Here is a 20,212-nt window from a genome sequence, read left to right on the forward strand (position 1 = left end):
GTGGTGGCACCCCTATTCATACATAACACATGAGAAATTCCTGTCCGCTAGACACCGATGATGATGCAATTGCATGTATGTTGAAGGCAGGAAGGCTATCACGTTACATCCGGGAAGAAGACTGGATTCAGTGATATTTTGGTAAACAGGTCCTGTTAGTGCAGGAATTTTGGCGCATACAAGCTGAGACAACAGGAAAGCGAGCGTTATCTATTTCTCGGCCACTATAAAATTACGGAGAGCTGGACTTGGCTCATTTTTTTTTTTCACAAAGCCATATGATATAAGAATAACATTGAGAATGTTTTAGATAGAGATGTGTCGGTCACATTTGGGCGGGTATGTGCGATTGAACGCGTGTACCAGCACGCTCTGTGCTGTTCTGCCTTCAGTGGCAAAGACAAGTTGTGCCTGGAGATGCCTCGAATGTGGGACTGGCGTGAACGCACTTTGGGATGCTACGACTGTATAACGGAGACTGTATGGAGGCATCCAAGTTTCACCGGTGTTTGACAACACCGGTACGGGAACTGTGACAAAGCGTGCGGCACTCGAGCTGGGGCTCCCTCACTTCGCGGAGGTTGCGGTGCGTGCGGCCATAAATGGATGTCTGTGAGTGCTTTGACAGCTGACGGCCGTATCGACCGTATGTGTGATTGCATCATCATTGGTGTCTAGCGGATAGGAATTTTTCATGTGTTATGTATGAATGGGGGTGCCGCCAGCTCATGATTGTGGAAGCCGAGCAGGGGCTGTGCGCGGTTTGACATCTGACGAATGTGTCACTTATCGCTACCTCCTGTGTACTCTTCTGGACAGGGGACGGTGGACTGTGCTTGCCCGCATTGATAGCATTATTTCGCGAACTGTGCATCATGACCCCAGGCATATCGGGTGGATATTTTGTATCAGTGTGACAGATATACTCTATCCTTAAATAAGTTGTTTGAAAATATATAGAGTGCACTCAATCCTTACTCTCCCCAGCAGCCCAGAGCAGGCCGAGTCGGTTTTCCACCATTTTTCCTCACCATTTTAGTTTATGTCACGAAAGGGCGACAGCGTCCTCTGCTGGTGGTACTGAGTGCTAGACCGCATGGAGCACATACAGTTCGCCGCCATCATGGATAACTGTACTTGCTTCATCAGCTGATGTCACGGAGGCGTCCTCTGGTGGCGACGAAATGTACTAAGCCAGTTGGGGTCTGGAGCTCGTGGTGAAGCCACTAAGTGGCGCCATCTTAGATTACGGTACTTGCGTCATCACCTGACGTCACTACAGCGTCCTCTAGTGGCATCGATATGAACTAAGTCAGTTGGGCTATGGACTCAGCGGTGAATACACTTGGTGGTGGTGCTACCTCTAAATGTTTAAATAAAAAGTGGTGTATGATTGAGAGAGTTGACGATTAGCAAGCAGACTGATTTAGATGGATTATTATTTTGACAGTTTAGGAGTTGTTTGGCTATCTGAACGTAAATGTATTGCATTATTTATGAGTGGTTCGCATGTCTGTAGGTTGTAAAATGCGTTATTTTTGATGGTTTACAATTAGCAAGCGTGTGTGTAGAGCCTTATACATGAGTTATGTAGGAACAGGTTGCAGGTCTGTATACTGAGGGAATCTCAGAGCATGTGTTTTGTGATGCATATACTCCATCCCTAAATAAATTGCGCCCAAATAAATACATTCTTTCCTCTCACCATCAGCCTAGCGTGGGCTGAGTCCTTTTATCAGCAACCTCTATGAAGATGTTGCGCCCTGGAGGCTTAGGTTAGTGGTGGTGAGTTTCGTTTGCAACAATTTTCTTAGGTTGGTGGCGAAAGCGCAAGTGACCTTTCTTTACTGCCAGAATTCAAACTCAGCGCCGGTTTCTAGGAAGAGGTGGCGATCTGGACATTGAAAAGTAGTTGAAAGTATAGTGAACACCTTTTCTCACCCATATCAATTAGAATGACGTGACTAATGCAGTAGCCCATAGGAGTGCGGCATTCTAGGGTGGGGGTGGGGGGGGGGATGCTAGGTGATGAATCAACACCGCGCAGATAGTGGGAAAATGTGGAACTTCTCATTTTACCACTGAATATTGAAATTGTAAATTGAATTATTGAATATGATTAAAATTGAAATGGAATTAAGTACTTAGGTACTGAGGTAATTGATAGGTTAGATGCACAATGTGAATGCTACTTTAGTTAGCATATTCACAGAAGACTATGTCCAACGTGTCTATGGAGGTGACAGCCGAGGGTGTGTGACGTAAGCGGTCGAACACCAGCGAGCCAGTGGCATGGTGCGTTTCCGGTTATAATGCGCACGCGCGAGAGAGAGCAGACAATCTTGTGTAATCACGCGACTTCACGGTAGCGCCCTCTGGTGGTCATGATATGGACTAAGTCAGTTGGGCTCCGGAGTTTGAGGTGGACCCACTGGGTGCAGCCATCTTGAATAACAGTACTTGCATCATGATCTGATGTCACAGTGGCGCTCTCTGGTGGCGACAATATGAAATAAGTCAGTTGGAGTCCAGACCCAGTAGTGAACACACATACTTGAAATTAGTTAAATAATAATGATAAGTCCATTTTTCCTAGGTGTAACGCATTATGATGTTGGAATTTAAATTCTGGTCATTTTCTGGGGGGAGGGGGGTTAGGTTCGTGGAGGTAGCCCAATTAACCTTCTTTCCGCCAAAATTCAAACTTCCCGCCAAAATCCGCCATCTTTGATGACGCCACAGGGGGTATGTCTGTGACGTTACGGCCGCCCTCTTGGATGACGGCAATTTGTCCCCGTACATACATTGTTCCAATATTCACAGGTGCAAGCAGTAATAGCCACACAGACAGATATGCATGTGGACACTGTTGCAAACTTAGCTAATTAGGAATACAATGCACTGGCAATGGTGCCACTGCCTCAGACTCCAACCTACACTACCTAGTGCGGGAATTGGCTGTCCAGATGGCAAGTCTTACCATGCAGGTTGATCTCTTGATGCACTCACAGCCAGAAGGCAAGAGGCATCTCAGCAACAGCAGATCTGGCAACAGACGATCCGGCTGTGCAATTGGAAATGCAGCAACAGCCATTCTAATGGTACCCTGCTGACAGTGGAACCCGCTTCTGAGCATTATGCTCACACCCAGATGCTAGTTGCGACTGGGCCTCAACACACTGAGCTGCAGTGCAGGATGAGAGTGTCTGTTTGTAGTAGAACAGGGCAGGGGTGTGAGGTACCTCGTTGGCAGTGGTTCGAATTTATCCATTTCCCCGCAGACGATGTTAAGAGACCGTAGGAAGGCCAAAACTCCATGTCTCATGGCATCAACAATTCAGTCATAAAAACATACAGTACTCATCACCAGAACGTGAACCTTGGACTGTTCCACAGCCACTATAGGCTGCTTGCTGACATTGCAAATGTCAAAGTGAACGACTCCACAACGAGTTTGAGGATAGTGGGACAGCGACAGCAGGCAGTGTTCTTTAGCATAAAGCCCATGGCGTGCTCCTGAACTGCACAGACATCCTCAAGGAATTCCTGGAGCTTATTCGCCCTTCAAGGGCATTGAGGGAAGTCAAGCATATGACAGTCCACCACATTATTACCTTGCCTGGCCCTCCTACCTCCTGCTGCCCATGTTGCCGCACACTTGATAGTCTCGCAGTAGCATAGGCTGAGTTGGAGGCCATGCTGAGATAAGGCGTCATGTGACCATCTGTGGTCTTCCACCTTACATTAGTATCAAAAAAGGACATTTCGTGGCGCCAATGTAGGGACTACCATGCACTGAATTAAAGGATGGTGTGAGACAGCTACTGCACCTGCTGGATTTTAGCTACGCCATGGGGGCTTGACTATATCCAGCAAGCTCGATTGCATGAAGGTGTGCATGCAGATCCCCATGGCACTGGAAGACATACAAAAACCAAAAAACAGGGATCGTCACCTCCTTTGGCCTCTTCAAGAGCGTTTATATGACGTTCGGCCTTCGAAATGCTGCCCAGACTTGGCAGCACTTTCTGGACGACGTTTTACGAGGCTTTCCAGGCTGTTTCACATACCTTGATAACATCCTCATGTTCTTGAAGTCGCCCGAGCTCCATTGCAGCCACCTGATGACCATCTTTCAGTACCTCAGTGAGGCTGGCATCCTTATAAATAGTCATAGTTGCCGACAGCAGCCAGAATGCTATGTTGCAACAATGAGTTGGTGACAGCCGGCAGCCAATTGGTTTCTTTGCCTGTAAGTTATCAGTGCGGCAGCACTCATGCAGTGCATGCAATCACAAGTTGCTTGCAGTATACCAGGTCGTGAAATACTTCCATTCACTGGTAGAAGCCCACCCTTTCAATATTTTCACCGACCACAAGCTGATAACTCACGCATTTCAGAGCAACAAGATCAAACGTTCACTGCGTCATCTATAATGGCTGGAGTATGTGTCACAGTTCCCCAAGATATTCGCCACGTTTTTGGGGTGGACAACATCATCATCAACTGCTTATCCTGTGATTGTGCTGTTGTCTCCACCCCTGTGAACTTTGAGGACTTTGCCCAAGAACAGGAGAGTGAGGACCAGCTGGACAGTTTCCATCACAACACCTCCAGTGGCCTATGACTGGAACTAGTGCTCATTTCCAGGGTCCTCCTGCAAAATTTGGTGCAATGTTTCTACAAATGTGTATCGCTTATTTCTGCCAGAGAAATTCTGGCGCTGCACATTCAACTGCATCTGCAGGCTAATACACCTTGGTGTAAACACCACTGTGATTCTCGTGGCTGTGTGCTTTGTCTGACCAGGACTCTGGAAAGATTGCCAGGAACGGGCATCCACCTGCGCTGCATGGCAGTGTGCCAAAGTTGGGAGTTATACCCATGCACCCATCGACGCCTTCCCTGACATGATATGCTACTTTGCACATGTACACATGGACATTGTGGGCCCCCTTCCTCTGTCCCAAGGCAAGCAGTATCTGAAAATGGTAGACCATTTCATGCACTGATCTGAGCCAATAGCGGACATCACTGCCGATACTATCGCCACTGCCTTCATCGACTCCTTGGTGATATGCTTCAGCTGTCCCAGTCACATAACAACAGACTGTGGCTGCCTCTTCGACAGTGTGCTGTTTACGCACATTGACCGACTGTGTGGTGTGCAGCTACATCAAATGACCAGCTACCACCCAGCATCTAATGACATGTTCAAGCAGTTCCATTAGACACTGAAATTATCCATTATGTGTCATGACATCGCCTGGATGGAGGCACTTCTGCATGTACTCGTCAGCCTGAGAGTAACACCAAAGTATGAGATTGGTGTTTCACCTGCAGACCTCATCTATGGTCAATCCTTCGTGATCCCCAGTGAATTCATGGAGAAGATAGCACCACGACACGACGGCTCGACCCCATCACTGGCAGAATGTCTCCACAATAGCTTGGTCAGCCTCCGACTGCACACACTGATGTGGCACAGCGCCATCAGAGTATTTGTTCATGCTGATTTATAGCACTGCACAAATATTATGTTGTGCGTAGATGTACTTAGGCTGTCCTACTTGAGACCACACCGCATTATTGCCCGTGATGAGAAAACTCTGTAGATCGAATGTAACAGCAAGCTGACTAAAATCTCAATCGACTAAGTCAAGCCAGCTTATCTCTTGACTGCTCCAGCAGCCATTCCCTTCTTCAACCCAGAGGAGAACCTCTCAATGGACGACACTTCCCACACAACCTGTCAGGCAGAGTCCGCACCCATAGCTACCAATGATGCATGGATGCCACCAGCTGTCATCATGCAACCATGTGCACCTCAGCTCACCCAACTAGCTGCACGCTACTTCCTGAGTTGGAAGGCGTGCCAGTCCCTGGCACGAATTCACCAGGCAGATTAGTGTCGAGGTCCTGTGCGCCAATTTTAAGGCCATTTTCCATCTACCTTGGTAAATGCAGGCTGGTTTCCCCTATTCTGCCTCAGTTCAGTTACACTGTGTCAGCAGTTGCTGCACAAACACAATTTCCACGTACGCGTATGCTGTTAATTATTTTACCAACACCCTAACATTTGGGGTTACACTTGTCTGGTATGAGATGTTCCTGGGGGGGGGGGGGGAGGGGGGAGGGAGATGGGGCGGGCAGAGGGGTCAACAGGGGGGCAAACTGCACAATAACCCTGGGTTCGGTGTGGGGCAGCAGTGGGATGGGGGGACTGCTGTGGCCTGTTGTGGGGTTGTGAACCACTGAGGGCTATGGTGGGATGTAGCCTTTCTGTCGTTTCTAAGTCCTCAGTTTAATATGTACATACATACACGTGCACCTCAGCCTACTCCCACCCTGCCCAGGCAGCCACCAGTACACCCTCCACACAGCACCACGGGCCACCCCTACCACAGCAGCGAGCAGATTACGTCACATAAACGGGCTACCGAGACCATTTCAAACGCCCATCCTACAACATAATGACATCACATCTCATGATGTAGCCAGCACTAGTCCCATTTGCTGCCTCCTGCTCAGGCACTATCTCCAGCGAGCAGCCTCACCAGTTGCAATGTCATCTCCAAGTGAGATGTTTGTCACAGCTCCTGAACCTGCTGTCATGTCTCTGTGCCTCCAAAATGTCCCGCGTTGAGGCCGGATCGACTCCTGTGCCAATCTCCATTGTGTGTTTCTCCATGGCGTGTCCCTTTTAAGCACTAAACACTGCCTCCCAAATTATCGGGCTTGTCTATCACAGTTCTAGGACCCGCGTTAGAGTCCCAATGACACCACATGTGTGCAAGTATAGACTTTCCGTAGTCTCCATGCCCCTGCAGCCATGCGTATCGGGGCCACATCAAGTGCAACATCATGTTTCTGAGTCGGCTGTGCCAAGAACTCAATGCATTATGAACAGTGGATCTGTGTGAATGTATGTGTAGCGTGCAGAGAGGTTGGTTGCAGCCCATCGAATGGCCTCCTTGTAACCAACACACCGCCATCACTGGCACTGAGGCAGAACCAGCTTTCATTGGAAAACACAACAGACCTCCACCCTGCCGTCCAAAGAGCTCTTGCTTGACACCACTGATGTCGCAAATGGCGGTTGTCTGGGGTCATTCTATGTCACCTCAAAGGCATTCTTGATTAACATCAGCTCATCACATCAAATCTCAAAGATAACTAACGCTCACAACCGTTAGAGCGTGTATTTAAAGCATATCTGATTTGCATCCTCACAGTGGCGCTACTAGTGCGACACTTATGTGACTGGTGCGAAATCTGAATAGACATCATCTTTCAGATGTAGAAACACGCCTACCAACTTTAGTTTATGCCATACAACTCCTTCTTGGTGTTTCATTTTTTCCCATTAGTGTAGCATTTTTTATTGTTACTGACCTCAAGTAGGCCACTCCAAATAACTTTTTCATCAAAAATGAAATTGCTAGTTGACCTGGGTTATTGGTCCACTAGGTTTCTATTTCATGGAAATAATACGTTTTCAACTGTCACATGAATTCCACACAAGAAGTGTAGACTTGTGTGATATACAGATGATGTGCACACAGTTTTCTCTTGCTTTGTGTATCACATGAATGTGATGTGATGCCCACCAAGTATTAGCACAACAGGTTCACGGCCATGTGGCTTCATAAAGTTCAAAAAATTGTCAGATCACTTAGTAACTTAAAAATATGAGTCTGAATCTAGCTACTTGGGTGGCGAGATAAAGTTACCCTAATGTGATACTCCATGTCATAATATGCGATACTGTCACATGTTAGGATACCCATGGTATCACGTACTAGGAATAAGCCATCTTACACTAGAAACCTAGCCTTACAGTTACACTGTTCGGTTTGAAGGAAAATTCATTATAGCGAATGAAAGAGTACTTTGTCAAGAATATAATCATATGAAAATTGTTGCAACAGCTACTCAACTTCAGATATTAAAGCCCTACAAGTACATATACTAAAAAAAACTTGAAATTCTACATTTTTAATATCAATTATTCTCGACAGTATTCAGCTCTGTAACAATCTTATTGTCACTACTATATTCCTAAGTCGCTGTGAGAACGAAGGTCTGATACTTCCCATCAGAGAAGAGCAATTACTTTAGTTGGAATCTAGCTTCCTCATATTAGCAAACACTCCCACAGTACGCGTTTTTTCTCTGTATTCAAAACTATTCATTTTCCTCAAATTAAATTCTAATTTCAGTAAGGCAAAGAGTAGCACTTTCTGTCATTTGGTATCTGTAGTTTTATACCAGCAGATCATCGAAGTTATTTAGTTCGATTTTCCTTACGAATTACGGAGAAACGAACCATGCTTTACGCTGGAAAACAATATTCTATTCTTTTCCTGTCTGTTGGAAGGTCATGCAATTTTGTACCTGCTTATCTCTTTCTGAGCGTTATCAATGTCCAATGGGATTTTAATAAATATTGTCTAGCAGAATCTAAACGTCTTATTCAGACCCATTACGTTGAATATGTACTCACTCACTCCTTGGCGCTACAGCCCGTGTCCATGTACGATCCTGGTCTCTCTGTCTTGACGAACGTCTGCTCGTTTCCTTGGTCTTCTTACTCCCCTCTTTCTCAAGTCTTTTTCCACATCATCCAGCCATTGTTTCCGTGGTTTCCCTTTGCACCTTCTGCCACCTGGATTTCCTCTGAAGATCTTTTTGATAGATCTGTCCTCTGTCATTTACTGTACATGATCCAACCATCTTCATCTGTTGTACTTGATTTCTGAAACTAGGTCAGCGTAGTCATATAGTTCTTCCAATTCCTGGTTTTCTGTATTCTCCACTGCCCACCTCTCACCACTCCAAAAATCTTTCTTAACCCTTAACTTGCGAGGGGACTTTTCTGTAATGTATATCATGAGGTGGGATCTCTGGGACCTCTATGTTCAACCTGAGATTTAAGGCAAAAATCATTTGAATTTTTTAATTTATGCTATATAACATTTATTTTTACAATTATTTAAGTGTTGTTTAAATGCTTCTAGTTTATTTATTGCACTAAACAAAGCCTACAGCATTTTACTATTTATCACACAAAAGCACATAATTTTGTGTCGTTCTTTTAAATAGTACACATAAATAGACTGTTAGAGTACTGTATTTTACATTCTGAAAAATTATAGAATCTCTGTAGGAAGTAAGTTTCCAAATAAAACTAAATTCCAGGGTTTAAATTTGCACATAAAAATTCCACTCGATAGGTGCAAAAAGAAAGTCTGTCACACTGACATTCTTTGCTGGGAACTTCATTTTTATCACCATCCAGAACATAATCGAGTTTAACAGACACTTTAAGTATTTCATTGAAGAAACAGGCAGATTCCTATCACAACTTTCCTGAAGTTCTTCCTCTGAATGACACTCTTGTTCGATAGCAGAACTGTGATCACTGGCTAATGTAAAATCGTCGTCTTTTTGTTTATTTCTTGAACTATATCACTGACACCTTCCTCCATAGACCGACTAACAATTTCATCAAACTCTGGAAAGTTAAATTGATACATCCGTGCCAACACATTTTGAGCTATACATTGTGGTATTGAAGAAAACAGGTACGTAGTTCATGAGGCGCGGTCTAGGAGACTCCAACACCTATCAATAACAAGTGTAAACAATAAACACAGAAGGTGATAACAAAACATCGCTGGCTTGGCAATTTAAGGAGGGTAGGCGGAGTATAGAAGCATTTCACAACAACTGGTCTTGGAGAGCGAGTTCGAAAATTTTCGCGAAGTCTGAGAGACCACACTTCGTGAGTTAAGCGTTAATATTTTCCTCTTCCATCTTCTCAGGAACTTATCTTTTGCCAAAGTCATTGTCAATGTTTCTGAGTCACACATTACCACAGGGGCCACTCCTGCAAAGGTTTGTAGGTGTGCGCTATCTCCACGAATACATTCGTTAAACTGCGTTTGCATTTTGAGCTTTCTATAAATGTGAAAATGTAGCACGCCATTTATCTCTAAATTCCCTGGCTGTAAGTGCCGACAGTGCGGAGGAGGAGAATAGTGTTTTAACGTCCTGTCAGCAGTGACGTCATTAGAGACGGAGCACAAGCTTGGGTTAGGGAAGGATGAAGAAGGAAATTGACGGTGCCCTTTCAAAGGAACGATCCCGGCATTCGCCTGAAGTTATTTTGAGAAATCACAGAAAACCTAAATCGGGATGGACAGACACAGGTTTGAATGTCATCCTCCCAAATGTGAGTCCAGTGTGGTAACTGTTGTGGACTGACAGGACAGCCAGTCCACAGTGACGGGTAACCGAAAGGCACGCGCTTAAAATCACGCAGGATGGCGTGAGGTCTGAAACAGGATACGTAATGAATGCTATAAAGAAAAGTACGTAGCTTCTGGAATACTTAACTTTAATCCATCATTTGTATACATCGTTCTTGATGAGACATGCTTCATACGATAACTATCAATTGCTATGGCGCCTTGCTAGGTCGTAGCCATTGACTTAGCTGAAGGCTATTCTAACTATCTTCTCTGCAAATAAACGAGGCTTCGTCAGTGTTGCATCGCTAGCTAAGTAGTCCGTACAACTGGGGCGAGTGCTAGTAAGTCTCTCGAGACCTGCCGTGTGGTGGCGCTCGGTCTGCGATCACTGACAATGGCGACACGCGGGTCCGACATGTACTAATGGACCGCGGCCGATTTAAAGCTACCACCTAGCAAGTGTGGTGTCTGGCCGTGACACCACACTAACCACTGCGCTACCTCACTTGGTCGAAAGTGGCGGAGCGGGATGAAAATGTGTCGAAGGCGACTTGTGTTGCACCTGGCTTGCAAACACATACATTTGCTTTGGCGTATAAACGCCACACCCGAGCCACCTGACAGTGGACGAGGAAGCCAGGAGTAAGCCCAGCAGCATCTGACCCTGACATGCTCAAACACACCAGACAACACGTCCTCACCACACCACAAGCATGACTGGACATGCGGACGCGAGCTGCAAAATCACTTTTGCTTCGTACTTTCATTGTTATGGTCACCACTTGAATCGGCTGATGACTAAAGCCCCTGAGGTTAAAAAAAAGTGGAAATGCTTTTCATCAAATGTAAGGGACTTCGCAGCTCCTTTTCAGCATTTCCACAAAGAACAGTAATCTTCAATGAAACGATACTAAAACGGCTGCCAGTTATTTATGGGAGAGGGGAGTACAAACATATGAATGGAGCTTTGAGTTTGCTGGATTACATAACCCATAATAATCTTTGTGATACACTGAGCTAATCTGTGAAATTCTTAAAAGCAGTAATTACTCTTTTCTGCTCAAGCTACATGACTGGATAATCTTAAACAGGGCCCAGTAAGATTTATTTCTCGCAGCAATCTTTGCTTTTATTTCTTCAGTTATGCTGTTATTATCAGTTACCAGTGCTCCAAAGTACTGTAATTTCTCACATCTCTCATAGTTTGCCCCATTCAACTTCATGTATTTCTCTGTAACCGCAGCATTTCTCCTGGAAGTGACGGCATGGTGTGTTTTTGTGTCGTTTACTCGAAGCCCCAACTACTTTGTCTCATTTTATAGTCTGAGAAATTCTTCTTCCAGTTCTTCCAATCTTCTAGAGAGATACATACATCATCGGCATATGATAGGTTTTGGTTCACATGATTAAATAGAGTGCCACCTGTGTTTATTGATCTCCAGTCTTCTCATCACTCTCTGCAACACTATTGTAATGTCATTACACAGCAATGCCAACTTGCTGTCCACAGTTGCTGCTGTCCACACTGTACTCCCTCCCCAGCACTTAATGCCACAGTACCAGCCACTGTCTGACTACTGCTAGGGAGCAGCGTGTCGAATCTTTGTGTCAACAGTCTTCCCTCACCGCTGCAAAAGATGCCACTCATCAGAGTGGTGTCAGCAGGGGATCTTTGAATCGATCACCATGCTGTTTGGTGACAGCAGAGGGAGCAGCAACGCCTACAGCCACCATCTGTGAATGAAGAACATGGCTTAAGGGTGCAGCTTCGTCAGCACATGGTTGGGTGAGTGCAGTCCTAGTCGTCTTGTTTTTGTTTGACTGTGGGGTCAGGCAAGTCGGTGGTTGCCTGACGTTGAGGTGCACTTGTAAGTTCAGTAGCTGATAGGTGAACTCAGATGGTATTTTGAGTATGCGTAAATGTAAGTATTAGTTTTCACCTGGCTGATATGGGCAATGTGGGTGTCATGAGAAAGAGGTGTGGCTTATTAAAAATATATAAACTATGAACCATGAGTCGTGATTCAGGAGGTGATGCTAAGTTTAATCGTTGTTGCGGTGTACAGCAATACGTGTGAGCAGCCACTCAGGCAAGAATAATTAAGTTATAGCAAGGAGTAATATGATAGTGTTATAGTTAGATGTTCTCATGATTTGATTTTGTATTGTGCCGAGCAAGGAACATGGCTCGGTCTTCAACAATTTAAAGTAGTACAAAGTGTCGATAGTTGCATGATTAGGTGTTTCTTTTCGTTAATGTTTGTCTAATTGGTTACAGGGAATCACGTCGTGGTCAGTACGACAGGTAGCAGGTTTGTCAGTACCGCAAGAAGCTACCAGAGAGGAAGTGTTTAAAATTTTAAGAGGCGAAGTAGATATGTTGTAAGCAGTAAGGGTGGAACTGGATAAGAGATTAGAAGCACTTGATGCTGAGGTGTAGGAAATGACTTATCACAAAAACCCTGGAGTAAAGGGGAAAGTTGTAGAAAGAGCATGAGGACTGGAAAATCGAAATCGGGTCTTGGGATTTGAGGAATATGTTGATTATGCAAAGAATGGAAAGAAAGGGAAAAAAGGAAGCAGAGAGAAGGGCGAACGAGGAAGCTTGTGGATAGTTTACATGTTCCTGCAGAACATCTAACTATCATTAATGTAGTTGAACTTATCAGTCCTATAAAAGCTGGGAAGAATATAACAGATAGGTGAAGGATCTTTTCAGTGGAAAGATTAAATTAGTTGCAGATGGTGTCATAATACAAGTTCCTAGGAATTTACATAAGGCATGGAATTATGACATTGAAGAAGTTGAGGAGAGTGATGTAGATGCACCAGCTCCAATATCCACTGGAATTGTCGAGTCTGAGGTAGATTTAGTGGCAGAAAGAATGATTGTGGACTGTACTGAAGTGATTGAGCATGGGGAGGGCAACATGGGTGATTTAGGTGCAGTGATATCTGCCCCACTGAGTGATTATGGGTGTTGTGTCAGGGCCAGAGAGCCTGGGCCAGATGCACAGAGAAGTGCATGTGCCGGTAACTGTTGTGTCATGAGTGGAACTGTTAATGATGCTGCAATTTTACATATTACAGGAAATCCATAGGAAGTTGTTGATACCCATGCTGCAGATGTTGTGGCTGAAGCGGTACAGACATATACATTTTCTCAGAAACAAGGTGAATGGAGGAAAAGTAAAAGGAAATGAGTTCGTTGAGCATATGATCAAGTAGACACAGCTGAATCTGTTGAAGAGTGTACACCAGAAGTTCAAGATGTAGCGCGAACGCAAGTACTGTGTCACAGACTTGCAGAACAAGCAGCTGACGTGCACAGCAAGCTGTTTACAGCACAGCCAAGGTAGGGGCTACTTGACGAGTATGAAGTAGGTGAAGGGTGCAATGTGAGCCTGAAAGTAAACGTTCTGACTGAATATCATGCCAAAGTTAACCTATAGCGACAGAAAGCTGTTGACAGTGTAAAGCTATCATGAGGTATTTTATAAGAATAAAGCTGTTAAACTGTGAACAAATACATAAGAAGCAATTCGCATTTTATGGTGCCACCAGGCACCAAGATGTTTTTCGGGTGAGCAGGAGTACCAGCAAGCCAAGCATTTCGAGGAGGATTCGGTTTTTAATGGGCTCTACTATAGGAGGACGAAGTGGGACTACCTGTCGAAGTGTTGTGAATGACAATGGTGTATGTGGTTTTCACGTGACAATAGCCTGTTGAGTATGTTGTCATGAGAAGCATTAGGAAAACTCCTGTTACAAGGACAAAGTTGCGAAAGTTGTTCCACAACAAAGGGTTAAAAAACCGCTGGGTAGACAGACAAGATGCCAAGTGTAAGAGTTTAATGAAGCCAGACAATGTTCTGTTGAAGTATATATGTTAAGAATACTTTATTTGGAAAGGAAGAGTGTCATTTTTAATTTGTATAGTTAGAAGCCTTTTGTGCTTAACCATGGCAAGAAGCCTAGCAGTGAAATGTGTTTTGTAATATTTGAGGTAATGAGCAGTGCAGGGGATCCTTGAGAGATGATGTGAGATTAAGTAGCACGAGTAAGAGACGAGAAATAAGTTTATGGAGTTTTAAAGATTAATACACTACTTGTATAGTAGCCAATCTAGCACCACATACTTGTTTTACACATTAAGTGCGAAGGTAACCTCAGCAGAGAATCAGCCCAAAGCAAGAGCTGAGGAACTGGGTCTTTTCCATGGTGGGAGGCAGTGTGGTGTCACTACCAAGTCTTTTAGAAAAAGTAATAAGTATTTTAGCAAAAGTAATAAGAAGTTATGAGAAAGCCATTGTGAAATATTCCATTAGCAGCCATAGGCTGGTAGCCACAATGTGGTGACATGTGGTTCAGTATGACATACACATAAGGGATTGCAAGATGAGACTAACCACACTCAGCAGAAAAGTGCACCCCACAAGTGTAATGGCCATAGTGTTAAGGTCAATGTCATGACATCACGGCAAGTCTCTTGCTATGGGTAATGTGACCAGGTGCCAGATTTTAGTGAAAAAATGCACCTCAGAGCGACATAAATATGACAGAATTTTGAGGTAGAAGCACTTCTCGGCACCAAAGTCCACCAGCACCACCCTGAAGCCAGGGCAACACCAAACACCAAGACGATTGCGCTTTACCACCAGCAGCCTTGGGTTCAAGACCAGGCTGTACCTTCTGCCACAGCACTAAGTTCGTCACAGGATTTGGTGCCACAGCACTGCCAACCTGCCATATGCACCTGTTGCCACTTAAACTTAGTTCCCCGTAATACCAACTGCCATCTGACTCCTGTTCACTGTCAGATGGCAGCTCACTGGCTGTCCGTGACCCCCCCAATAATTGCATGGAAGTCCTGGCAACCTTTGTTGAGCGCTGGTTAAACGAAGTACCCCTGGTGCCTTCTTTGATGTTGAATCAGGCGAATCAGCTTTGATGTAACTGACAGTAGGTTTTCCTGTAATGCGGACCTTGTGAACTATATCCCTCCCAGAGAATTTAAACCAGTTTTGATGTTACTGACAAATAATGCTGCATATCCTGTCATCCCACCTGTGTTCTGTATGTGGGTAGTCCTGAGGGATGTAAACAATTCCCCTCCCAGCGAATTTGCGCTAGCCTTAATGTAGCTGACACCTGATTTCCTGGGAAGGAAGGGCTGGTTAACGTTGACAAAGGCGCTCCCTGTCTTTCCAACTGCGTTCTGCATGTGGAGAATGTAACAATATCTGATGTGTCTGAACCTGCCACCTGGGGTTTCCCCCCACCTGGAAATTGTTGAGAGACTAGTTCGCTATATTGCAACCAGAGGGAGCTCAAAATTGTGATGTTATAGGTTCCCCACCCCTCTCCCCATCCCATCCCCCTCGCCTCTGGAAAATCCCCCAGCCCTCCACACCCCTATCCTCCCCTCCCCACCCTCCCCTCCCATCCTCGCTACCCCAAATGCAAATCTGGCTTTTCTCCTGTTGGTTCCCACAAAATTATTGGGAGGGGTTTGAGTCTATTTAAACCCTATCCCCTCCACAGTCATCCTCATCCTGCTCCAATCTGTGGTTTTGTCCTCATCATTGTTAGTGATCTCATCTAGCACAATGAAGTGAGCAGCAAGCAGCAGTGCCTGTGGCACTGCCAAATGCCAAATGCAGTACTTGGAGGAATTGCCATGCAAGTACATATTTTCATACAGTGTGTCCTGAATGTGTGTGTGTGTGTGTGTGTGTGTGTGTGTGTGTGTGTGTGTGTGTGTGTGTGTGTGTGTTTACAAGTTCCTCAGCAGCTATTTCATTTTTAGATTGGCAGGAGGCAACTCTTCCCACACTGCAATGATAGTTTGCTGCAGTATACCTTCATACCATGTAAGTATGTGTGTGTACTAGTTACACAGCATTATTCCTTTCTACATTTGAGCGAGGCAACTGTTCCTACACTTCATTGGTAGTTTGCTGCCCTACCCCTTCATATGATGTATGTATATGTGTGTAAAAGTTCCAAAGCGTCTATTCCCTTGTTAGATTGGTGGAAAGCAACTGTCCTTACACTTCAGTAATAGTTTGCTGTCCTATCCTTTCATACCATGTAAATATGTGTATGTGCAAGTTCCACAGCATCAATTCACTTGTAGGTTAGTAGGAAGCGACTCTTTCTACACTTCAGTGATAGTTTGCTGTCCTACCCTTTCATTCCATGTATGTATATGTGCGTGATCAGATTTCGTTTTATATTTTCGTAGTTTGTGTTCAGACTTTGTAGTATATTTTCGTAGTTTGTGTTCAGACTTTGTAGTATATTTTCGTAGTTCTTGATCGGATTTCACAGTACATTTTCGTAGTTGGTCTTCAGGTTTCGTAATATATTTTCGTACTTTGTGTTTAGATTTCGTAGTATATTTTCGTAGTTTGTGTTTGTGATCAGATTTCGTAGTATATTTTCGTAGTTTGTGTTTAGATTTTATAGCATGAGGCAACTCTTCTTCTTGTTGTTGTAGCATACACACCCCAGATGCTGGCTGAGCTCAACCAGCAGCTGGTGGCCAAGAGAGAGAGCAGCAGCAACAGGCCATCCGGGACAGCCTCCTGCAATGAATGATTTTCCGTCACCGCTGGGTCATATAAGTACATATTCTTGTTTGAGAACGTTTTTATGTTTACACTACAGCTCATTACGTTCAATACGCCCTGGTATTTCAGATTTACAACACAAATCAAACGTTATTTCTCACAAAATATAATTATATTAACTTCCACATAAATAATACAATCACAATCATTATATTTTACTTTCGTCAAAGTACTGCCTCACAAACTCGAGACATGCGGTCAATCAATTTTTGTAGGTGAAACTTCCTGGCAGATTAAAACTGTGTGCTGGACCAAGACTCGAACTTGGGACCTTTACCTTTCGCGGGCAAGTGCTCTAGCAACTGAGCTACCCAAGCACAACTCACGCCCCATCCTCACAGCTTTACTTCTGCCAGTATCTCGTCTCCTACCTTCCAAACTCTACAGAAGGTCTCCTACGAACCTTGCAGAACTAGCACTCCTGAAAGAAAGGATATTGCGGAGACATGACTTAGCCACAGCCTGGGGGATGTTTCCAGAATGAGATTTTCTCTCTGCAGCGGTGTGTGCGCTGTTATGAAACTTCCTGGCAGATTAAAACTGTGTGCCGGACCACAAGGTTTGCAGGAGAGCTTCTGTAAAGTTTGGAAGGTAGGAGACGAGATACTGACAGAAGTAAAGCTGTGAGGACGGGGCGTGAGTCGTGCTTGGGTAGGTCACTTGATAGAGCACTTGCCCGCGAAAGGCAAAGGTCCCGAGTTCGAGTCTCGGTCCGGCACACAGTTTTAATCTGCCAGGAACTTTCATATCAGCGCACACTCCGCTGCAGAGTGAAAATCTCATTCTGGAGATTTGTAGGTATTGTGAATCTATATGGTTCCACACATCCTTAACAATATTCCAGACACATTCCTTGCTAGATATATTAACTTTCCTGATCAGTCTGTCCACTTCATCCCAGGCCATTTCAATGGGATTACAATCAGGGCTTTGGGATGGTCATACCTTGTCATTCAGTACTTTCTGTTTTTCCTTTGATACAATGTAGTTCATGCAGTATGCTGACCAATGTTTTGGGTCATTATCCTGTTGTAAGGTGAACCCTTTCCCTATTAAGCGCAAACCACTTCGTATTGCATGATATTGAAGTATGTGGTGGTATTGCTTCTGATCGATATGTCCTTCTATTTTCACAATATCGCCAACACTAACTCTCGCAAAACATCCCCAAACCATAATATAACCTCCACCGCTTTAAGTGTAGGTGGAACACACTGCTGGGCTACCTTTTCCCCTACAAATCGGGAAACAAATATTCTCCTTCTGGTTCCAAAAATATCGAACTTCGATTCATCGATGAATCACACCTTTTTCTAATCTTCTGATGTCCAGTTACTATGTTTTCTAGCCCATTGAAGTCTCTTCTGTTTATTTATGGGCCTTAGAAGGGTTTTTCTTGCTGTGACACATCCATTCAAGGCGGCTTCAGTCAGCCTCCTTACTGCTACAACAGATATTGTTGTCGTGTTCATTTCTAACAATTATGCACGAATTTGGGGTGCTGTTTTGAATCTATTTCTCTTACTGGTAATTCTGATATATTTATCATCACTTTTAGTTGTTTTACTAGGTCGTCCTGGTCGTGGCATGTCCTTATTGCTACGGTTACCTGTTGTCTTCTGGAGATGAAAGGTGTATTGCAATCTCGCTATAGGCACACTACATTGTTTCACAATTTGGTGAATAGATAAACCTGCTTGGCAAAGTGCTACAATTGCAGCTCGTTTTTCTATGGATATCTCCACTCGTGGAGTCATATTAGCGATGTCCACACTTCAATGTCATGAAGGAACTGACGTGCAGGAACCACATGTTATGTATTGTAGCAATGCTTGCTGTTCGCTGCGGACATCACATCACTACAGGGAACAACACAGGTGCACCAAATGCGACGCCCGTCGGCAAATAGGTAAAAAAAGTATCAGATAAGTACATAAAGGTTATGTACACAACATTATTTGTTGGGTACTATTGTATCTCGATGAGCACGAACAAAAATCATGACGTGTATAACTGTTGTACCATTACTTTGCTTCCTCAACCATGACCATGGTATTAGACTTTATCTACAGAGAACTAGATGTCATTTATTTTGTGTATTGAAATTAATGAGCGATAGTGTGCCTCCTCAGTATAGTTTTCCCCCCTAAATCAGTCTGTTGCTTCTGTATAGATAGGAGATTGTGATTGTGAGAAGCTTGATAAATGGATCCGTACCAGTTCTGACACTGTGATGCTGGAATGGTTGGAAGAGGTGGAGCGAGAGTTGCATTCACATGATACTGAATCACCTGAGTGGGCGGAGGTGGCTGCCATTGCAGAGCTTGGGGATGTGATATCATCATGGAGGCAGGGAGATTTCTGTAATTTATATACCCATCTTTATTATGTCTGTAGTACCTATAACCAGTGTTCTTTCTTTCTTTGCAGTGGCAACCGAGTTTATAACAAGTGTACTGATTTTTCATATCCTTTCTCTATAGCTGGTGAGCCAACATGGCTGGGTATGCGAGCTTCCCCTCCACCATTCCCGCAGCATGCTATGATGTTGGTGCTGGGGCAGGTGAAGACGGTGTCGTCAAATTTCAGACCTGTGCAGCATGCCTCGCCTGCCAGGATGAGGCTAATGGCTCCACAGCCACCTCAGCTACCACCATCCGAGCTGTTCTCAGCCCCACTGCTGCTGGTGTCACTGTGGCCCTGCTCTGGCTTCCAACATGCAGGAAAACAGGTCAGGTGTCACCCTCACCACCACTGCCTCACCTGCGCTGTCACTATGGTGACTGCAGATGGCAAATGGCTCACAGACATCCACCACTCTGGCCATGCTCTGCCCAGTCATTAGGACAATACCACCAACTGGGTCAGGGCTAGGAATTGCTGACATGCATTGTCCCCCCACACAGGAGCCATCTCCACACCCTAGATGCTCACACTGGGCAGATCGAGTGTCATCCCACCCGAGATATCTGTGGAAGAATGGAGCACCTCATTGGGTGTCATCCTCCTCACTGCAGCCAGCGTCATTGATGGTCTGGATATAGTATAGTCATAGTGATAGTTTTGGTGATCATGTGGCTAGTGTCAGTTCCCTCCCCCATTCTGTTATAGATGGACGCCAGGTTAGTAACACAATATCATAGCTAAATTATGAAATGATTGAGGGTTCATTTGAGGAGTGCATCTCGTTTTCTCATATAGAGGACCGATTGGTTTTCTGAAAGCATGCCTTCCTGTTTTGGAAACTGAGCTCCTCAAAATCATTAATGATCCATGGCACCATGCCATAACGTGCTGAGTGGTGCTATGTTGTAAGCCCT

Source organism: Schistocerca piceifrons, chromosome X, assembly GCF_021461385.2.
Source record: "Schistocerca piceifrons isolate TAMUIC-IGC-003096 chromosome X, iqSchPice1.1, whole genome shotgun sequence".
NCBI classification, from domain to species: domain Eukaryota; kingdom Metazoa; phylum Arthropoda; class Insecta; order Orthoptera; family Acrididae; genus Schistocerca; species Schistocerca piceifrons.